Genomic DNA, 17,844 nt, shown 5'->3' with positions numbered 1-17,844 from the left:
GGAGGTAGAGACAGGAGGGAGGAGGCTCGCGCTGCTGGTCCTGCAGGCCCCATTCCGTCTCCCAGGCTGGCTCAGGAGGCTCTGGGAGGCACAGGATGGAGTAGGGAAGGGGAGGGGACAAGAGGGAAGTCCAGGACCGGAAGGGACTAGCGGAGCTGCATCCGCCCCATTGCAGAGAGGCCCACGGAGATGCAGGGACAGCGACCGAGTTCATGGAGCCAGTGTCAGGCAGAGGCAGGATGAGAACCCAGGGTTAGGACTCCCCGCCTGGGCTCTCCCTGCACCATAGTGTGCGGCTTCTCCTTCGGGGAACACCAGGCGAGTGAAGGCTCCCCTCAAAATCCAGTTTGGGGACTCATGGTGAGTGTTGTATTTTCTTATAAATAAAAGACTGGATCAACTTGGGTTCCATGATATTCGTTCACCAACCAACTTCAGTGAATATTAGTGAAATACCTACTATGTGCTATCCCTGGGGATTCCACAGTAAAGTGAACACTGAACCACCCAAGCCCAGATGCACCCCCGGTACCGACCCAGGGATTCCCAAGGCAACTTCAGCACAGACAGGGCCAGGCTTCACCTCCACCTGGCCCGTTTCTCCCAGGTGCCACCGACCAGTGTGCCCTGGGCCTTGGGCAGTGGAGGAGACCCTTGAACCTCCAGGTGTCAGCTAGCACATCAGGAACTGTCATGGTCTCCCCTGCTGGGGCTGGCCCTCTGTCAATCATGTCAGGCAGATGCCTCTTCAGAGCAGACCACAAGGCAAACGTTCTAGTTTCTTTGGTCCTAGAAGTTCTGGCTATGTGACTCTGCCATCCTGATGAGCCCTGGACAAGTAGGAACAGGCGGGAAGTGCAGCAAGAGGGTTTCCAGACCATGTGGGCCCAAAGCAATGAATGGGCAGCAGCTTTGGAGTCCTTGAGATTTGATCCAAATGGGGGTTCAGACAGAGGGATGGACTTAGTGAGCTCTGGGGATCTCTAGGGGCCCAGTGTTCCCTGGGGAAAGCCTGGATCAAGGTGAGCTTGAGAAGTGAGCGCACCTAGAAGTAGTGTTAGTCTGGCCATGGGAAGATGGTAAGGCCATAGGATACAGGGTCCTAGAAGCACCACCCTGTGTGGCCTTGAAACAGCACAGCTTCCCCACTCCCACCCCAACTCACAAAAGAGATGTCACTCTCTCCTCCAAGGGCAAGGGAAACTCATTAGCTTCCTTCCAAGAAAGTGTCTACGTCAAGTCAATGAAAGCAAGTAAAATGACTTCAAGTTCTTCCCAGCGTCTAATCGGAGTACCTTAAACCCATTCTTCATTCCCTGGTCTCTGTTTCCCTGGTGGCAGTCTTGCTTCATTTGTCACCAGCACACAGGGGAGGGAACTAAAGTCCTCCTTTCGTGGGCTGCCAGTAGCCCTCTAGATCAGTAACAGCTGTAACAACTCAAAGAGAAACACACCATGTTTTTATGTGATTCCCCAAATGAATTCTCTTTTTTTTAAATTAATGAATTTGTTTATTTTTGGCTGCTTTGGGTCTTTGTGGCTGTGCATGGGCTTTCTCTAGTTGCGGCGAGCGGGGGCTACTTCTCCTTGCGGTGCGCAGGCTTCTCATTGCAGTGGCTTCTCTTGTTGCGGAGCACGGGCTTTAGGCGCGCGGGCTTCAGTAGTTGTGGTTCATGGGCTTCAGTAGCTGTGGCTCGCGGGCTCTAGAGCGCGGGCTCAGTAGTTGTGGCGCACGGGCTTAGTTGCACCACAGCATGTGGGATCTTCCCGGACCAGGGCTCGAACCTGTGTTCCCTGCATTGGCAGGCGGATTCTTAACCACTGCACCACCAGGGAAGCCCAATGAGTTCTTTTTGAAAGCATCTTTGTTGGGGAGCACTTTGAAATAATTAAAGTCGTCCATCAAATGGTCCTGGAGATCTCTTGCTATGAAAAGCCTTTAATTTCATCCTCCTTAATGTAATTCTATCCCAGCAGATGAACTCGGCTTTTTATATTTCTTCAAATACCGTGTCAGGGCCTTTAATCAGAGGTAGGATCTGAACGGAAGAGGGCTCGGGCAGTCCCTGTGCAGTGGTGCCTGCGGCAGGGCAGCGGCGGCCACCATCCATACCTCCCCACACCCCCACAGGCCGCTTTCTCCACCGCCGACGAATCGGTTCCACCTGGAGGTGCTGATTCACCCATCCATCCACCCACCCTCCCACCAAACACACCGTTTCTTCCATAACCCTGGCTCTCTGTTTGGAACAGAAGGATGAGAAGATAAGGAAACACAAGCCAGATAGCACTTCTGTCCACTGAAACTCAGGCCAAAATGTGGCCTCTACCAGACAGATGGAGCTGTGTCTGTTAAAGGGGGAGATAGAAGGACCTAGAGAGAAAGCGCAGCTGAAGAGCTGACCAGTCAGCATCGCCAATGCTAGTGATAAGAGGCAATGATACTGGAACTTCCCTGGTGGTCCAGTGGTTAAGAATCCACCTTCCAATGCAGGGGATGCAGGTTCGATCCGTGGTCAGGGAACTAAGATCCCACATGCCTCGGGGCAACTAAGCGCGCACGCCCCAACGCAAGACCCCACGTGCCGCAACTAAGACCCGATGCAGCCAAAATAAATAAATACATACATACACACAAATTTTAAAAAAAGAATACACCATTCATGTGTAATCTATTAAAAAAAAAATAGGCAATGATACTGAATCCCTAACCTAAAATGAGGCACAGAGTCTGTTCATAATTTCTGTACTGCTTCTGCAGATCAGGCCCCTTTCTCGCTCAGCCTCCCCTGGCCCTTCTTCCCTCCCTGCCTTGGCTGACCACACCATGAAATTAAAATCTATTTTTAAATATTTGTTTACAGGGCAGCTTCATGACTGCTAGTCTTTCACTTTAATACGAGCGCATCTCATCATTTCCAGGTCTCTCTTCAATGCCCACCACTGCCCTTCCCCCTGGATAACCAGATACACGAAGTGGTCTTCATTTAGGTGTGGCTTCCTGAACTTTCTCTCTGGGGCAGCAGGTGGGGAGAGGGCCTGGACGGGGGCAGGGAGGTGGGAGCTGGTTCACAGTCCTGGAAGGAAGAAACAAGGGTCTGCACTGATGGATAAGGAGGAAGGATTGAGCTGTGAGCAATTCCCAACGCACCCCCAAAATGCAAACACTCTGGGAGGGTAGGAGATCAAGGGTCCGTCAGTCTTAAATGATGTCCTGTGAAGGACTTCACCCAGGTTGCTTTCTCCCTCTGTGCCAGCTGGTTCCAGAGAGGGTTCAAAGAAGCTGGGGCGGCCGGCACTGTGAGATGGGCAGGACAAGCCCTCCAGAAGCACCTGTGGGCTATTTAACAGAGCCTTATAGGGTCTGTAGCCTGGGTGTGAGGATGCGGATGGGGCAGCCGCCGAAGGCAAAGTCCGCTAGAGCCTGGCCTGGAGCCCAGCTTGGCACGTGGTTACAGGTGAGGGGCTGCAGCGGAGGCAACCACGCTGCCCAAAGATTTCTGTCCCGTAGGGTCCCAGGTTGATGTCCACAGAAAGGACTGAGCAGCCAGTTCTTGGGCTCTCTGTTGGCGATGCCCCCTGAGAACCACCAAGGGGCCCTCAGGAGCCACTGATGAAAGGCTGAAGCGGCACATTGAGATGTTTGGATTTCAGCATAATTACTGCGATAACAATTTAATCATTTAAAAACACTATCTTGTGCTGCTCTAATGAAGAGAGAGGCTCTTTTCCATATTGTTTGTGCCATCTGTGAACAATTTTCACATTAGCCTCTTAGAATGGCAAAGCAGAAGACTGACAGTGATGTAGAGGGGCAGAGCAGGGGCGGGGAGGGGAGAGAACATGGGATGGGGTAAGAGAGCGATCAAGCCCAGCGGGGAATCAAGGCCCCAGGGCAGGGTAGGGGCTGAAGTGTGAAGTGCGACCCTCTGTAAGCAGACCCCGTCCTGGGGCCATGGGAGAGACAGTGGATGGAGGTGTGGCCCTGCTTTGAGGGTACTTCACATTCAGATGGGAAGAAAGTTCCTAAGTTTGTGGGGACGGTAAGGAAAAGCAGAAGAACCCAGCACAGTGGTTTTCAAACTGTCGGTGGCAATCCGTAAGTAGGTCCCTGGTATGAATCAAGTAGATTGCAATCAGTAAACTTTTTAATGAAATAGAATAGAATGGACAATATCACAGAAATATCATTCCCTACTGAAAGAAACCAGGGGTGACCTAAAGAAATTCCAGGTAAGGAGCAAGGAATACACAAGGTAAGCCTACAACATCTTGTGCTAAAGAGCAAGGAACTGCCCCTAGACTAGTGGGGCCTAATGAACAAGGGGCTGCCTTAAAGGGGCTCCCACTTGGCCAACGATGGGACAGTCTGAGCTTCAGAAGGTATAATGATGGTAAGTGATGGGAACTCACTGAGAGTGTAAACATTCACCTGTAATTGTAGTAGATGGTGGTGGCTCCCCTCAAACATAGGTTCCTGTCCTAATCCTTGGAACCTACGATTACTACCTTATATGGCAACCTTATATGGCAAATGGTGTGATTCAGTTAAAGATCTTGAGAGGAGGGCTTGTCCTGGACTATCAGGTGGGTCCTGAAGGTAACCACATGTATCTCTATAAGATAGACACAGAGAGCAGAAGGGACACAGAGGGGCAATGTGAAGATGGAGGCAGAGACTGGACTGATGCAGCCAAAAGCCAAGGATGGCCTGAAGCCACTGCAAGAGGCATAGAACAGATTCTCCCCTAGAGCCTTCAAGGTAACTCTGCTCTGTCAGCAGAGTTACCGTGATTTCAAACTTCTAGCCTCCATTCGGACAATACTACAAAGCTACAGTAATCGTAACAGTGTGGTAATGGCACAAAAACAGATATATGGATCAATGGAACAGAATAGACAGCCCAGAAATAAACCCATACACCTAGAGTCAATTAATCTTCGACAAAGGAGGCAAGAATATACAATGGAGAAAAGACAGTCTCTTCAGCAAGTGGTGCTGGGAAAGCTGGACAGCTGCATGTAAATCAGTCAAGTTAGAACACACCTTCACACTATACACAAAAATAAACTCAAAATGGCTTAAAGACTTAAATATAAGACATGACTCCATAAAACTCCTGGAAGAGAACATAGGCAAAACATTCTCTGACGTAAATCCTACCAATGTTTTCTGAGGTCAGTCTCTCAAGGCAATAGAAGTAAAAGCAAAAATAAACAAATGGGACCTAATCAAACTTACAAGCTTTTGTACAGCGAAGGAAACCATAAACAAAATGAAAAGACAACCTACGAACTGGGATAAAATATTTGTAAATGATCCAACCGACAAGGGATTAATTTCCAAAATAAACAAACAGCTCATACACCTCAAAAACAAAAAAACAAACAACCCAATCTAAAAATGGGCAAAAGACCTAAATGGACATTTCTCCAAAGAAGACATCCAGATGGCCAACAGGCACACAAAAAGGTGTTTAACATCACTAATTATTAGAGAAATGCAAATCAAAACTACAATGAGGTATCACCTCACACCAGTCAGAATGGCCATTATCAAAAAATCTACATATAACCAACGCTGGAGAGGGTGTGGAGAAAAGGGAACGCTCCTACATTGTGGGTGGAATGTAAATTGGTGCAGCCACTGTGGAGAACAGTATGGAGGTTCCTCAAAAAACTAAGAATGGAGTTGCCGTATGATCCAGCAATCCCACTCCTGGGCATGTAGCCAGAGAAAATAGTAATTCAAAAAGATACACGCACCCCTATGTTCATGGCAGCACTATTCACAATAGCCAAGCCGTGGAAACAACCTAAATGTCCATCAAACGGATGAATGGATAAAGAAGATACAGTACATATATACAATGGAATACTGCTCAGCCATAAAAAAGGTGAAACAATGCCATTTGCAGCAACATGGATGGACCTAGAGATGATCATACTAAGTGAAGTAAGTCAGACAGAGAAAGACAAATAGCATACCATATCACTTATACATGGAATCTAAAATATGACACAAATGAACTTATCTACGAAACAGAAACAGACTCACAGACGTAGAGAACAGACCTGTGGTTGCCGAGGAGGAGGGGGTTGAGGGAGGGATAGATTGGGAGTCTGGGATTAGCAGATGCAAACTAATATATATAGAACAGATAAACAACAAGGTCCTATCCTACTGTATAGCACAGGGAACTATATTCAATATCCTGTAATAAACCATAATGGAAAAGAATATGAAAAAGAAAGTTATATATGTATAACTGAGTCACTTTGCTGTACACCAGAAATTAACACAACATTGTAAATCAACTATACTTCAATAAAACAAATTTAAAAAGAAACAAACAAACTGGCCTCCAGAACTGTGACAGAACAAGCTTCTGCTGTGTTAAGCCCCCCAGTTTGTGGTCCTTTTTAACGGCAGCCAGAGGAAACGGATACAATAATGATACCCAAGAAAGAGAAAGCCAAAAGCAATGAAAATAGGAACTGTCAGAGCACACAGCATTTCAGTTTGTATACACATATCTCTGGGTAATCTGGGTTGGGCTCTGACGTGTATTTCTTGCTGTGCATCGTGGTCAAAAGATTGAAAAACTCTGGCCCAGTGCTTGAGCGCATGGGCTCTGGAATCAAGCAGCCCAGATAAGCAACTCACTTCTGCCCTCTTCAGACCATGTGGCCTGGGGCAGGTCACTCACCCTCTTGGAGCCTCCGGTCCTCATCTGTACAATGGGATTGCTGTGGGGATACACGAAATAATGCACCTGCCATAGAACCTAAGGTGCCCTGCGTCCTCAAGAAATGCTAGCTGCTGCGGATTTGTTGTTATGGTTACTACTACTACTACTACTACTAATAAAAGATATACATGAAGACAAGCACAAGCTCTACCCCATGCCCATGGAGACTGTTACAAAGGCTCTTCGTCCTGACGCTCCAGCTGAGAAGCCTCGAGGGATGGCAGAATCAGAGTGTGTCAGAACTGACCAAAATCATGCAATCAAGTCCCTCCACTTCAGAGAGGAGGAAACTGAGGCCCAAGAAGAACACTGACTTTGCCCAGGTTACGTAGTTAGTAAATGACCAAGATGGGGCTAGAACTCAGTCTCTGAATTCCCGATCAGAGGCAGAGGCACGCTATCCCCGACTCCCCTTAACCTTCCATTTGCCCCTCAGCCACTCCTGCTGGCCTCCTTCCAGCTCAAGCCTTCATGCCCCCACCAGGGTCCCAGGGGAGGCTCCTCATGTCCACCCCCAGGAAATCCCTTAGATGCAACGTCCATTGGTCATCCAGGAGAGGGTTTCTGTGCCATCTGAGCTTTCTTTGCACTGAACAAGCTCACAATATCCTACGATTACCTGTTGAAATGATTCCCATATTTCTCCCTGACAGCTCCAAGTGCCTGATGCCCTGATCCTGTTCTAGCAGGAGGACCTACAGGCCTCCAAGCAGCCAGCTGATCAGCGACAAGAAAACGGGACAGTGAGAAAGGTTTCACTGGGGAGAGCGTTCCCAGGATCTCCTGCCAGCCCTCCAGACCCCCCGTACCCTGAAGCCTTCCTGCCCTCACCCAGGACTCAGAGCAATCGAGTTCCTTTCCCAGTGGACAGGGGCTTTGGGCTGGGCAGCGTATAGACTACTCCATGGCATCTCTCAGCCAAAGAGAATTCAGCTGATCTGGAGAAACAGGGAAAAGGTTTCTCCTTGTTCTCAGCACTGAGCCACCCAGCCCTGAAATAAGGGCTGAGGATATACAGGGTTTAGAGTCAGGCAGACTTGGATCGGAACGAGAGCTTTTCCACTGACTGGCTGTGTGATCCTGGGCAAGTGACCAAGCTGTTCTCTGAGCCTCATCTGTAAAAAAGGGGTAATGAGGTCGACCTCTTTGGACTGTTTTAAGGATTAAAAGAGATCATGTTTGTAAAGGGCTTAGCACAATGCCTGGCACATCATGTATGTCCCATAAATGGGGGCTGGGAGGAGCAGAAGACACAGTAGTGGTGGTGGCGGCAGTGAGCAGTAATAGTACTATAATATCTGGCACATGACTGGAGCTAAATAGATGTTTACTAAAAACACTAAACAAGAAATTTTCCACCGGGCTGTGAACATCTGCGTTAAAAGCTTTCCCCATCTATGAACGTTTATTCCTTTTAATCACCTAGTCATCTAGCAATTATTTATCAAGCACTGCTATAAACTGAATGTTGGGATATGTTGGAATCCTAATCCCCAATGTGACGGTATTAGGAGGTGGGGGCCTTTGGGAGATGACTGGATTATGAGGGTGGAGCCCTCATGATGGGATGAGTTCCATAAAAAAAGAAGCCCCAGAGAGCTCCCTTGCCCCTTCCACCCTGCGAGGTTATACCGAAAAGACAGACCAAATCTGCTGGTACCTTGATCTTTGACGTCCTAGCCTCCAGAACTGAGAGGAATAAATTCCTGTGGTTTATAAGCCAGCCAATCTATGGTATTCTGTTAGAGCAGCCCAAACGGGCTAAGATAAGCCCTAGCACTGGGAATGCAATGGAGGGCAAGGCAGACAGAGCCCCGCTCTCACAGAGCTTATCGTGGTTCTAAACCTTAACCGTCTGGGGGGTAAAAGAGTATTTTGAGAACCTGATTGAAAGTTTCAAACTCTTTCCCAGAAAGACACACATGACTACATATACATAACATTTTGCCGACATTCAGGGGGCTCAGAGAAGGTTCTCACTGAGAATCTTGGTCCTAAATGAACTTACTGCTCTAGCCACACTTACTCGCTACCGTTCCTGGACCCTCTTGGGCCAATCCAGCAGAGGACGAGGAACCCAGAGCAAAAGCCCGGTATAAACTATCTGCTGCAGAGAGGGTCCTGGAATCGCTTGCACAGGTAATCATAGTGTGTCACAGGCTCGCTCAATGCAAGGAAAACGCAGTGGTTCATGGCCTGATGCAGAGGGGCATCTGATAAAATCTGAGCAGACCCATCCCATGTCTGAAAACTGCTTCCTTGAGGTCCTGACTTGGTTCCACATGCTGGCCTTAGGTTTTCTGACCACCTTGGGAGGGGTCTGGTGCCTCTTGCGTGCCTGTCTCTAATCCTTCTACTGCCCACTCGAGGTTCTGCCTCTCTTCCTGCACAGGGGCCAGAGCTGCCCACTGTTCCTGGGTGCTTGTTACAGACCCAGCCTGACTCCCCCCAGCTCTTCCATGCTGGGCAGGGACGTGATCCTGTCATCACACCTTTCCTTGTACAGTTTCCCTAGAGAGGAACCCACTTTCACCCTCACCCTCACTCTTACCCAGTAAATCCTCTGGGGAATTTTCAACCATATCCCAGTCCGTGGTACTCCCTCCTCTTCTGCATTCATCTTCCACAGATGCTGGGAACATCTGACCATGGCCGGTCTCTGCCCATAGGATCTAAGCCCCTTGAGGGAAGGGTCTCTGTCTGATTCATCTGTGAATCCCCTGGAGCTGAGCACAGAGCCTGGCACATAGTAGGTGCTTGGGCGATGCTGTTTTCTTCTTTGGGAAAACAGACTACGGCCAGAGAGGGCTGGGGCAAGGGCAGCCTGGGAGGCTGGAGAAGAGGGGGGCGCACACTAGCTGAGCCCAGCGCCCTCAGGCTGAGGCAATGCAGGGCCGTTCTCCTAATCCATCCACCCTGGTAGAACAGCTTAGGGCCAAATCCTCTGGACCAAAGTAGCCAGCTTCCATCTGGTGAGAGAGAGGCCTAAGCACGGCTCCTTGGGGGACATCTCTGTCACAGCCAATGTGAAAGAACAATCCAACAGGCTCTTCCTCAAGACCCCCTTATGAAAGCCCTGTTCTCCATCGCCGTCTTTATGACTGAGCTCCAGCTAAGCAGCTCCTAGGGATCCCTTAGTGACGGGGTTATTGGCCCAGAAGCCCAGCAGGTACAATCCGTCACGGCATGGTCCATTCCACCGGCCCCTCTGCTCCTGGGGCTGGGCCAGACGCCAGCGGCTCAACTCTGGCTGTGTTCCCAGCCCCCTGTCCCACCCACCACACACAGATCTCCCCGTTCTTCCCTCTGCCCCTTATTCCCACAGAGATCCAAGGCCAGCCGTGTTTTCAAGTTCCTAGGACAGGCAGGGTCCAAGGTCTCTGGGACTGTTCTAAGGATCCTGGGTGCTTGAACTGTCAGCTGGCAGACAGCTGGGACCCAAGGGTGACCGGCATCTGAAATCAGCCGTTAACCCTCTGCCGTCTCTGTAACCCAATTCCATCCTGCCTCTCCCTGACTCCTGGGATTTGGGGATTGGAAGGGATACTAGGTTCCATCCTCAGCACATGAAGAAACTAAGGCCCAGAAAAAAGACGTACAAGGACACACAGCAACTAGTGGAACTTAAATCAAGATCTCCTATTCCTACCCTGGGCTCTTCGGCCATGCGGTTAAAATGAAAGTGAGCACCCGGCTAAACAGGGCCCTGGGGTCCCCTGCCCACAAGCTGTGATCATGAAGCCAGACGGCAAAGTCACTGTTCCAGGCCCTGTGGGCAGGGAGAGTGCCAGCCAGGCCCAACAGGTGGAACGTGTTCCTGAAGGTCTCCGGGAGCTCCGTGGGACAAAGAGAGTGACAAGAAGGTGCTGGCACGGCTGGGCTTCCTGGAATCGAGGGGGGAGCTGGGCCCGGGCAGTTGTCAGGCCCTGCCAGGCAGAGACAAATTCATCAAAGGGCCAGAGGCTGGGATGTTCTTCAGAACTTGATTTAAAGGCAATTCCCATCCACCCAGGCCAGGTCCCCCTCAATCTGTAATCCAGTTATGGAGTTATTGACGGACATTAAGACAGAGTTGACCTCATTCGGGTATCTTTCCACAGAGGAGGCCCACAGGACTAGCCCACTCAACGTGTCAGCCTTTTGGGAAATGCCAGTTTCCCAATAAGCAAGCGCCCAGGTCCTGAGATGAGGCAGAAGAGCTGGTACAGGGCAGAGTGAAGGCCCCGGTCAGAGTTCCAAACTTGCCTCCTACCAGCTGTGTGAACTGCGGTGAATCACTTAGCCACTCTTTGCCTCCGTTGCCTCAACGGAAAAATAATTTACATTTTTTTACCCTATTTTTTAAAAAAATTATCCTATTTCATGGGATACAGAGAGAAGCAAGATGAGGCGTGCAGGAAAAGCACTGAGTACGGTGTCTGGCGTCCCGGAAACCCTCCATAAAGGACGATTTGTTTGTAGTTTTCATAAATCAGATCACTGCCTGGCTCTTCAGGAAATAAAAATTGTAGAAATGCTCCTAACCCTGGAGGGCAGCTGGCACCTCCGTGTGAGATGGTTATGGCCCCAGGAGCTGCCCGTACCCAGTGGGCCAAGCACGGGTCTGGTCTGCAGGGAGATTCAGGGCGGCCAGGAGAAGCCATGGGGCCCTGCCCACCTCCCCTCACACTCTCCGACGTGAGGGCTTCCAGCCTCGGGCACATGCAGCTCACCTGAGAACTTTCTGGTCCCTGGAGCCCACGCAGCCCACGCACACAGGCAGGCCCCAAGTGTCACATACTTCGGTCAGCGGCCAACAGGATACCTTGCCCTCGGATGCTGTGCACTCTCTCCATGGTCCCCAGTGGGGCCGGGTGCTGGTTGCCCATAGTTACAACCTACTTTATTGTCTTCTTTCCCTTTGCTGTCTCGCTTCTCAGGCAAACGACTATTTCCTGAGATCCCCTTCCAAGTAACTTGCACTTACATCTTCATCCCAGGTTGGCTTCTGGGGGAGCGAGGCTGGCCAAACCCAGGGTGCGGGCCAGCCACTGCACCAGGCGCCTGCACTCACCACCAGCAGAGGGAAGGAGGAAGGAAGGAAGAAGGAAGCTAGCAAGGATGTGGGCGGAGCCTACTTATAAGGAGGAGGAGGGAACAGACGGGAGGGCGCACTGACTGATAACTTAAGACCAAAACCCAACTCCTAGGAGAAAACAGATTGTCAGCCACTGAGTCAAAGCAGAACAGAGTGTCTCTAAGTTCACAGATTCCCCAATTCTGGGCTACAGTAGGGCTGGCAAGTTTGCCAGAAGGATTCATCGGGCCAATTTTTAAATGTTACAAGCATCCTGAGACATTGAGGAGGGCAGCATGCAGAAGGATCACCCTGCACCAGGCTCTTATTCAAAGCTTCCCTTGGACCACACAGATGTACATTCAGAACTTAGGTACTTCTCGGCCGCAGAGCCCGGGGTCACCTTCTAACCAAGGAGAGAGCCACAGAGTCTCTGGGATAGACAGACTTGGAGGGCATCTCCTCCAAGTCCCGTCTGATACGTTAATCCCTACCCATCACTTCTACGGCACCCTCAAGGGGAGCGGAAACAGTGCGTGTACGTGCACAGACACGCATACAAACCAGTGTGCGCACACATTTACATACACACATTCATTCATTCTCTCTCTCGGTTGCCCTGCCCTCCTGGTCAGTTCGCCCAGTGCGAATCAGCCCTACACAGATTAAGAGGATTATTGCTTATCGAGAGCTTTGTATCTCCAAAGCTCTTACCAACACCAGCTAATTAAACAGACACAGCCCCCTTTCCCTCCGCTGTAGTGTATACAAAGTGTAAGCCGTGAATTGACAAGACCTGGGATCTAGTCCCAGGTGGGGAACACGTCACCTTGCACAAAAGACAGAGGAGTCATCATTGTGGTATCCCACGCAAGAGACGGAGAAGCGGAGGGTATAAGCAGCTTGCCGGAGGCCAGTCAGCTAAGAAGTGGCTGAGCTCGGCTATAAACTTAGGTCTCTGCAACTCCAGAACCCGAGTTCCCTTAGTCACTCCTATGTACGTACAGGTGTTAGTCATCACCCTCATCATTTTCAGTCTCCAAGATGACATGCAGAGACCAACCCTTCCAGCCTCGAAGGACTGTTTATCCCGCACCCCCAGCGCTCACAAATAGAGCTCTACTCACTGGGCGGGTAGCTGGTCTGAAATGGTCTTCTTCTCACGCAAACACTCAAGTTAACATAATGTGCTCAGAACCCCTCTCCCCTCCCTGGACTCCAAGTTGTGGGCAGTCACTTCTCTTTCCCCTGGGTTCCCTGCCCCTGCCCTCCAGAGCCTGGAGCTCAGGACTCCACATGTGGGGAAAGCTCAGAGCTGCCGGGGCCTCTGCCTGGCCCGGAACCCGAGCAGAGACCCTCTCCCTTGTGATATCTCCCGGATATCACAGGGAAAGCCCCAAAGCCAGGGACCATCCACCACAAGGCAACCCAATTAACCAAGCTGTTCATGAAGGTTACATTTACAACTTCTGTTGTTCAAATCGAATAATTCTCTTTAACTGAGATCTTTGCCTTCAATAAGGTAATCAGTGCCTGTGAGGAAATGATCAGAAAACCTCTCAGGATTTCCACCCATCATATGGAATCCCACATGCCATATGTTTCATTACTGGGATGCAGGTTTAGTCAATCCTTTCAAACACTGTCACTCTTTAACAAGGCTAATACGACTTTTTTTTTCTTTTCTTGGCTTCGAAAGTCTTAATAGGATAGAACATTTGAGGAAATCAATCAGTAATTAATTACCCATTAAATGTGATTTACCCGGTACTGTGAGGACACAGAAGTATTTAATAAGATCCTTGCTTTCTGGGAGCTTAGAACTCTGGATAAGCAGAGAAACTAGCATACCAAGTAATGAGGTAACAGCTGACTAGGCTCCTGGACTAGAAACAGAGTTAGAAATCATTCATGCCTTCATTCACTAATATACCATGTAGACCCCACTAGTAGCAGAATTTATACAGGTGGACACTGTGGTAGTTCCTAGGGGCAAGAGGTGTCCAGTAAGGAGAGCCATGGGGTATACCCCAAAGAACTCGGAGGAAACAGGTTATGGAAGCAAGCGACTACAGGACAAGGTAAAATGACAAATATGTCCTAAGAAGAATGAACTAAGTATTCAGAAAAGATGGAATCAGCAGGACATGAGTTGCAATTGGCCCCGTAAGGAGGGAAGCTGGGTCACAGGCTCCCCGTCACTAGGAGGGGATGCTCTGAACACCAAAGCACAGCGTTCCCTGCACAGCATGAAAGAACTTACGATTAATCTTGGAAAATGAGAAGCTATGTTCATACTCACTGGCTTCATTCTACGCTGTGCTTACCATGCCTGGAGTTAGGTCATTCATTCATTCAGTGACCATTTACCAAAGGCTGATGCTAAGGATACCAGGGAGAATGAGGCACAGTCCCTGCTCACTGAGCTTGCAGTCAGATAGTGGAGAAAGACAAGTTCTAGAGACAACACAGATGGATAAGTGCTTGTACTGCACACAGCGGGGTGTGGAATCCAGACTGGGGTGGCGGGTGACAAGGCAATATGCCCAGAGGAGGTGATGACTGAGCAGAATCCCGAAGGACAGGTAGGAGGTAGGAGCGCAGGCTGCAGCCCATGACGATGGTCACAGTAACGGGAATTCTCATACACCATCATTACCATCATTTTCTGAGTGCTTACCTTGTTTGGTGACAGAAACTGTACTTGGTATTTCTCATACACACACACACACGCACACGCACACATCAACTCCAATCATTTTTGAGTGCGTGTGTTTAGGATGTGAGTGATCCTTAACAGCTGCACTACATGTTCAATGTTATTATTCCTGTTTGATAAACGGGTTGACTGAGACCCAGAGAGGTGAAATGACTTTCTCATGGCCACAGAGCCATTGCCGGAGCTGGGACTTGAATCTGTCTGCGTTCTACTCACTATTCCAGACGTCAGAACTATGGGGTGGAGCATGTAACTGAATTCCTTCTTGGCCTCTTGGACCACTGAACCATCCACAGGTCCATGCAGTCAGAGGAGTGACCCCATCCCCGGGCCTTGGGCCCCCAGTCTCACACTCCAGTCCCTAGTGCCTGAGGAGGGAGCAACCCCAGAGGGCTGGCCCCTCTGATCCTGCCTCAAGCTGTGAGCCCAAAACAAAGTCTCTCCCCCTCACTTCCGACTGGAAACTGTTACGACGTGGCCTAAAGGTTCCTTCAAGACTGCCTGCTCTGACGGTCTCAGACTCTGGCTCTAAAAGGACTGATGGAGCAAACACGGTGGAACAAGAGACAAGTCGGAGTTTCCCACCCACACGCTTCACCTGGGCCCGGCCAGGTGACTTAGCAAGGATGCCCAGTCCAGCAGAGCAGACCTCCCCAGAGCAGGGGTGCTAATCCCAGAGCTCCTGAAGCCCAGGACGCTGCAGGGGGCTCCTCTCTTCTGTGGTCTTCCCGCATTTCACCCCCTCTGAAGTGGGTACCATCTAGAGATAGCCACCTTATCCTGAAACTCCCTCGAAAGCTTAAGAGTCAGCTCCTTGGGCCATGACGGACACGCCACCTTGTCTTCTGGGCGCGCTGCTCCTGAGGGATGGTGACCTCCATCCCGTGCCCCCGCTGACCGCAAATGCCCTGACTGCCGTGCTACTGCCTTCCACTCAGGTGAGAAAGCTCACCGGCAGGAACCGTGATGCCAGAAAGCTGTCCCTCCACCAACCCCACCGGCCACACACACAGCAGCCCCGCGTTTCCTGAGGCTTCAGGGACGGGAACCAGGAGTCTGCACACAAGAACAAACAATCTCATCTCCGAGTGTATATTTTGTCTTCATTACGCCACCACGAAGGTGTTAATATACAGCTTACAACATATTAATCAGCCCTCTAACTTCCAAATGCTAACTGCATCATTAACATTCATGTTTTCTTCAATTACTCGGCTGCTCTGAGGGAGGAGAGTGAGTCAGCTCTTCAATAAATCCATCTCCCGTGGACGGCTCAGGGATCATAAAAGGCAGCCCGGGCCTCCACCCTTACTGTGGAGAGGGGAAATTCCTGCTCCCAGACTTTATCACTGCTGCCTGGCCCAAATGCAGGCTGGCCATAAAAGAGCAGTTGAAGCTGAGAAGTGAAGGGGAGAAAACAAAAGAGGGAGGAGAAGGCAGGTGGGAGGGAAGAGGGCAGGACACGGGGAGGAATCATATCAGCACCCAAGGATCATAGAGACCAATTAGTCTAACCCCCTCATTTTATAAATGAGAGGACTGTGGCTCAGAGAGGGTGAGTGACTTGCCCGAGATCACACAGTGCATTAGTGGAGAGAACAGAGGAAAAAGGGGAGAGGAAAACAGTGCAGAAGAGGAAAGAGTGATAGAAGGAAAAGCTGGCAGAAAACTGGTCAGTAAAGATAGAAAGAGGGCGAGAAAGAAGAAGCAGAGAGGAGGGGACAAAAGATGTGTTACAAAGAGGAAAATCTGAAACAGATGCAAGCGCAGAGTGGCCTTCAACTTGAACCGCAGCTGCTCAGCTCCCAGGTCCCTGAGGCAGGAGAGGGTTGAGCTATGGGTGTAACATTTTGGATAGGGGACGGACAGACGGGAGGTAAGGGGGAGGGAGGAACCGGGAAGCACTGGGGTTGGGTCTCTGCCCCAGGCCTCCAAAATTTAGCCAAACTAAATACACGCCTAATTAAAATGCCTTTATCCCATAGTGGCGCTATCCAAACTTCGCTTGGAATTTGTTACAGACACTGGTGGCTATAAAATCAATTTGCTATTGTATTTCAGCAAAGCAGATTCAATCACCTCCCTGCAGCCAGCGGACTGCAGACCAGTCCTGAATTGAAGAGGAAAGAGAAAAAAAGCCTCCTGCTGGCCGGTCACTTTTTTGTCCACAGGCTGCCACCCAGCCAGGCCTGTCCACCTTGAGGTGGAAGCATCCAAGGTCAGCACACACTGGCGCTTCCAGAAGGCTGAGCTGGGGGGCTCAAAGCCCAGCGAGCGGAGAAGCGGGGCCAGCTCTGGGGCCACTGTTCTGGGTCCTCCAAAGACACAGGCCCTGATGGTTGTTCTGACCATAGTTGAAAACCCACACAGGTCAGCACAACCTATACGGTGCTCTGAAACGACCAGCTGTTTGAGTCTCATGACTCAGGAGGTGGGCATGGTGGGCTGCCTCCACACTGAGGGAAAAGCCTCAGAAGGATTGGGAGCACGGCCAAGGTCACCCTCTCAGTAGGGGGGTCAGCAGAGACCATGTATGTTAATGACGACAGCATTCAGCCCCGGAACACACAGACACACTCACGATACGGCCGAGTGTACAGACTCCCAGCAGAATGTGACCGGCGGGGCTGGCCTTGAGAGCCGCTGCAGATGTGCCCCCGAGCCGAGCAATTTTGAGCTTTACCAAGTCTCCCCTGCAAGCTGCCGCCCATCCGTCTCTTCCTTTCTATGCCCACTGCTATATTCCAGGCCGGGACCTGGGATGCCTGCAGCAGCCGCCTTGCTGCCTCTGCTCTCTAGCTTCTGCTCCCACTACTCAACTGAAAATGCTCCCCAAACACCCATGACCTCCTCATTGCCCAATGGACACTGTTGCGTCCTCACCTTCCTGGACCACTCTCTCGGTGCACCTGTCTTCTCCAAACCCTTCCTTCCTGGAAACTGCCCCCCCGGGTTTCTGTGGTCTCCATTGCTTTTGTCTGTTCTTCTACCTCTGGTTACTCCTGAGTTGACTCTGAGCTTTCTTCCTTAGCTTGCTCCATAAATTCTCGTGTTTCCCAGCTCTTTCTTCTCTCATCTGTCCTTCTAACCCCTTACGTGACTACAAGTAACTTAATCTGAGCCCATGGCTTAGGCTCTACCTCTACCCAAATGAAGCTAGATTCTGTGCCTGGAGCCCACACCCCTCTCCTGAATTCCAGATCCCATCAATCAGCTACTTGCCGGATGTTTCCACGTGGCACCCCAAACTCAACATGTCCAAACTCAACACATCGTCCCCCTTTCTGCCTCAGATGACTACTCCTCCCAAATTCTCT

At 50.4% G+C, this 17,844-nt stretch overlaps 1 protein-coding gene across 15 annotated transcripts in view; it reads right to left on the bottom strand.

The window, feature by feature from the left end:
* Positions 1-17,844, bottom strand: part of GRIK4 (glutamate ionotropic receptor kainate type subunit 4) — a 448,598-nt gene that overhangs the window by 338,840 nt on the left and 91,914 nt on the right. For 11 of the 15 annotated variants that reach the window (XR_007478718.1, XR_004477391.2, XR_004477392.2 and 8 more), the window contains exon 1: positions 11,465-11,825. The exons of 2 other annotated variants lie outside the window; for them this stretch is intronic. The gene's annotated coding sequence lies outside the window, so the exon portion shown is untranslated. Of the gene's footprint in view, positions 1-11,464; positions 11,828-17,844 lie in introns of those variants that run through there. 2 more of the 15 variants (XM_033407327.2, XM_049713279.1) reach the window with 2 other exon arrangements.

Source organism: Orcinus orca, chromosome 8, assembly GCF_937001465.1.
Source record: "Orcinus orca chromosome 8, mOrcOrc1.1, whole genome shotgun sequence".
NCBI classification, from domain to species: Eukaryota; Metazoa; Chordata; class Mammalia; order Artiodactyla; family Delphinidae; genus Orcinus; species Orcinus orca.
The sequence above is the reverse complement of the archived record's forward strand: the minus strand, read 5'-3'. Positions and strand labels throughout refer to the sequence as shown.